Source organism: Thalia democratica, chromosome 4, assembly GCF_965202585.1.
Source record: "Thalia democratica chromosome 4, ktThaDemo2.hap1.1, whole genome shotgun sequence".
In the NCBI taxonomy this organism is placed as follows: domain Eukaryota; kingdom Metazoa; phylum Chordata; class Thaliacea; order Salpida; family Salpidae; genus Thalia; species Thalia democratica.
The window spans coordinates 20397792-20403068 of NC_139168.1; positions in this window are offsets into that span (position 1 = coordinate 20397792).

The window sequence follows — 5277 nt, forward strand, 5'->3', positions numbered from 1 at the left end:
ACGATACTAGTTCCTTTGGAAGTTCGTTTCACATTTTTACCGAACGATAGAAAAAAAAAATTGCCAACCAACAAAGTTGAAATGATATGTGCATGTATATTTTCTACTATTACTTGAGTGACTAATCATTTTTATAAGATTTAAAGAAAGTTTTGGAATCAGTAGTAGTTTCATTGCTAATCAGTTTAAAAAAAGTAATAAGATCAAAATCAAGTCTTCTGTACTCTAAAGTTTTTATATTAAGCTTTATTAGTCTGTCTATGTAAGACGTATATGAAACGTTACACCGATTAAAGATTGATCTTGTAAATTTTCTTTGAATAGATTCTAGTTTGTTGATGTGTTTTATGGAACATGGAGACCAAAAAGGTGTGTTGTATTCCATCTTAGGATGGATGTAAACTAGGTACAATTTTTAAAGAATTTCCAAATCCGTAGATATAAAAAAAAAGCTCACAAGTAACTTATATTTTAAATTTGTTTAGCTCCATGGTAAAGAAAAGTTTAGAAACAAAAACATCTAAAACTAGTGATAACAAACATCAAACTTTTAATCTTAAGTTTTGAAAACTTTAAATCAAACTTTACAGTTTTTCAAAAAAAAAAGAGGAATTCTGCAAAAATTTTTAAATAGTTGGATATAATTTACAAATTTGCAGCTTTTCTTAGTGTAGAAATCTTCAGATCTGTTACTAGTTAAACACATGTGAACTTTTAATTCAAATTCAAGTTGTAAAAAACATAAAAGATTCAAAACTTTATTATTTTAATGTTCATCTTTTACTCTGTGTTCATTTTCACTGCGTGTTTTGTTTGTCTTTTTATTTATGAGTTTTTATCAAGTAATACTTTGGTTCAGAAGTTTAAAAAAAAAACATTTTTCTATGTACATACAAAAAAAATAAAAATCATAGAAGACTTAATAACTTTAGTTTTTTAAGCTCCACAACAAACGCAAATATTAAAATTACAAAAAAGTAAAACAATTTTGTCAGGTATTAGCAACATTGCTTCAAAACAATGCAATATGCTTTAAAACCTCTAGAATAAAATAAAAACTAAAGTTTTGCAAAATATAAATTAATAAACTATATTTATGAAGGATTTTAAAAACTTGTTGTCATATATTTTATAGAAAAAAATTTCTTGTTGTTCTGCTATTAATAGGTTTATATACACAAAACTTTAAATTTAAGATTAAGGTGTAAAACAAAACAGGTTTGCAAAATTATTAAACTAAAGTTTATATTTTTCTTTGTCTCCATTTTTACGATTCTTCATTTTATCTTCGTTTTGTTTTTATTTTTTTCATCAGTTAAATTAATTAAAATTTTACTGCCTGTTTTGTTTTTTATTTTTTTTATCAACGAAATTAATTAAAATTACGCCGCCTGTTTTATTTCTTATTTTCTTTATCAATGAATATAATTTTATTTTAACCGCTCGTATAATTCTTTTAATGACGGGATTACAAGTAAGCAGACCCTTTTGAAAGTTGTTTACAGTTAAAAGAAACATAGAAGATTAAAACACTTTAAAACAATACTTATACACGACCTATCATACAACTATTTATACAAACATTGCAAATAGCTTTACTTAAAATAAAAACATAATTATTTTCGAAATACTTCTTGCAAATGTTACAACCAAGTAAAATTGTTTTAAAATGTCTCATTAAACTTTGGTAAATAAATTTGAATCCAACTTTAATAAGCATTTTAACTTGCCATAGTACCTTAGTTAAACAATAAAAAGAAAAAATAATCTGATTTGAAATGTTTATAAATTAGTTATCAGGTAGAAATAGGGTCAAATAATCACAAAGACGTGTTGTTAAGACCACTTAGTTGAATGGAGGAAAACCTTACAATTTCAACTACTACGTCATATTAAGTAATTACCAAGAAAATAAAAAAAACAGTAGAAAGGTGCTTTTAAGGCTAATTAAGTAAATTTTTAGTTATTGCTTTTTAGTTAGTTTTTTGCATAACTTTTGATCTATCAAGTCTTAAAAAGTATAGGTTTTTTGATTTGATTTGTAAAAGTCAATAAGGCTTAAGATAGATGTTTAAAAACGCTTAACTTTGGTGCAATCAGTTTTTATAAATAGATCTATTCTAGAATTGCAAAGACTAAATGCAACAAATTTTGTATAAACATATGATGTTTTATAAAATTACTTTAACTACTTGTTTTTTTGTTACGCAAACATACTTAAGTTTATTATTAACAATATCAGTATATACGCTTTGTACAGTTAAATGTCGTAACTAAAAAGACTCAAACAATCTTTTTATGTAAATGAGAAATAATAGTTTTAACTATTTAGCTGTGTGAAATAGCTTTTAATAGCAAAAGTAACATAATACGAAGCAGAAAACTTTGTTATTAAACATTTTTCGAGCACAAAAAAATTATTTCAAATAAACATTAAAAGTTAATCGACGCTAAATAAAAAAAACTGCAAATAGAACCTTTATGAAAAAAGAGCTTTCGGTCATCAAGCTTTTCCTGGGTAAAACTTGTGTCACTGATTGATTTTTGATGTCACTCTGATTATTACTTTGTTAGTACAGTTGCTTCCTACTACCCTTAAAAATTATCAAAATATGTCAGTGACATTTAAGTTTATTGATGCAGAAAAAATTAAGCGGCTGTATAGGCTTTGTGAAAAGACTTATCATAAAAATGTATGCATTTTGAATCAAACTTAAAAACTATTTTTTTGTAAGCGATACTTTGTTATTTTATCAAAAAAAGTTAGTAACAAAGCTAGTTTGTTAAGCGTTAAGTTTAGAAATGTCACACCGAATTAGGCAAAAAAAAGTTTTATACTGTAAGACTCATACATATGTAAACATATATCCAACAGAACATAAAATACATCAAATAAAATTTTTAAGTAAATATATATACTTTATACATTTCTTACGCATAGTTTAAAAAGGATAAATTCCACATACTTATGTGAAAGCTGTGAACAAACTTTAATTGCATTGTTAGTAAATAGAATTTTTTATTAATAAAACTTTATGTAATTCTTTTTTTATTAAAAAGACTACACAATAACATTAAGGTTTTATAACGGTTATTGTATGTAACTGTAGATTATCTTTTTTTAAATTATTAGCTGAAGAAACTTTAATAAGTTATTTTAATATTCACTACACAATTACAAATGTACATATACATTTACAAATTATTGGCAATAAGTAGAAAAAATTTCATCAAAGCAAATACTATACGTCAAATCAAACAAAAGTTAGCGGAAATTTTAGCTTAAAATTTCACTAATCAGTTATTAGCGTTCACTATTGTAATTTTAAATGTACTTTGAATGTAGTGTTTTGAATGTTTTTTACTAGCTGATTTTTGAATGTTTTCTTTTTAAAACTTTTAGATGTGATCTAGTTTTTTGGAAGAGTTTTATTGATACTTATTTTTATTAATCTTTAACGTAGCTTTAAGTTGTGCAAAAACTAAAAAAAAATTATACGAATTATAATTATTAAAGTTTTTTTGCACTTAATTTAAATATAAGCATATATAAATGCATATATATTTACAGTTTTATTAAGAATTTGCACAATAGTGCTAGACATACAAAATCGGAACTAATTATTGTTGTTAGACTACAAACATAAGTTTGTTTTTTTCAAATCCTTTAAATACCAACTTGAATTTAAACGTGTAATAAGTTAGAAATTAAAAAATAATTCTACGCTGATTTAAAATGTCAATATAAACTACGAAACTCATCGAAAAAAAAAGTTGTAATCCTAGTTATTATAACTGAAACTATTATATTTATTGCTCAAACTAGTTGATAATAATAAAATATGCTTCAGTACTTTTTGTTATATATATATATATACATAATAAACTTTTGTTGTCTAAGTGTAAATTTTTGCCTGATAAAACTTAACACCGATTTAATTTTTACTAAAGTTACTAACTTTTACACCGAAGTTTAAGATGGTCGTATTGTGAAAAAAAACTAAAACGCCTTCAATATATATCATACAATCAAATCCAAGTAATAACCTATATTGTTGTAAGTAGCATTTACATTAGTAGGAACCATACTCTGCCAGACTTATACGGTTCCCCGTTGTAAAAGAAAAATTCGAAAGCAATTTTTATATGATAGCAAAAGTAAATTAGATGTTGTTCATGGTTTTACAGTCAGATTAGGTTTATTCCCAGCCAGTCATGAAACATGTGTTAATTACCTAATTGAGTATTAATAACGAAACAAAATCCTAAATAGTTCACCTCATACATAAACAAATAAACAAGAAGCAACATATAAGTTGTGACTCTACTTAATGAACTTTGGGTCATTGTTATCGATTTTACCCCCCCCCCTTTGAAAATTAAGACTGTTACTGCTAAATATTATTAATCTTTGTTCACGTTTTAATAAGGGTTAGAAAAGAAGAAAAAAAAAGTGAGTATTTACTCTTAAATTGTGTTTTGTTTACTATATTTTTAAAGATGAGGTTCCTAAAAGGTAATATAAAATTCTTATTTACTAAATACACGACATATTTTTCAAGTTCAGTTATTTTTTACTGTTTCGCATGTTATAAGTCAGAAAAAAGTGTTTAAAAGTGGTGCACGACTATTTGATTTCCGACAATTCAAATTCTTAAAAAGTTTTTATAGGACCACAATTTTAAAAAACACAAACTTGAAACATTATGAAAAAAATGTTACTATAATTGCCTCCTACTACTCTTAATAACGATTGAATTAGATCATTGGCATGTTAGTATACTGTTGCATAAAAAGTAAGCGAATGAATTGGCTACGTGATAAACTTAATAGATAATGCTTGTGTTTATATTAAGTTTAAAAAGTGCTTATATTTAAGCTTCACGTTTCGTTTGTATTTACAAATTGTTAAGATAGTTAATTTTTCAAACCGTTCATATTGAAAACACTTTACCGAGCTAAGCAAAATAGTTTTATACTGTAAAACCCATACAAATGTAGAAATGTTTTATCTTAGAGAATATAAAAATATATCATACAAAGTTTTTAAGTTAAAGATATGTACTTAAATTTTTTTGTATAGTAAGTTCCACAGATTTAAATTGAAATTGTAAAAAAAAATAATTTTGTTATGTTATTAGTAAACAGATATTTATTAGTTATTATACTTTATGAAATTTTTTTTCAATGATAATGCTACTGAAATTTCTATAACTATTATAATTTCAGGTTTTCAGACGGTTATTGTATGTAGCAAAAGACTTTATTTTTATTTTT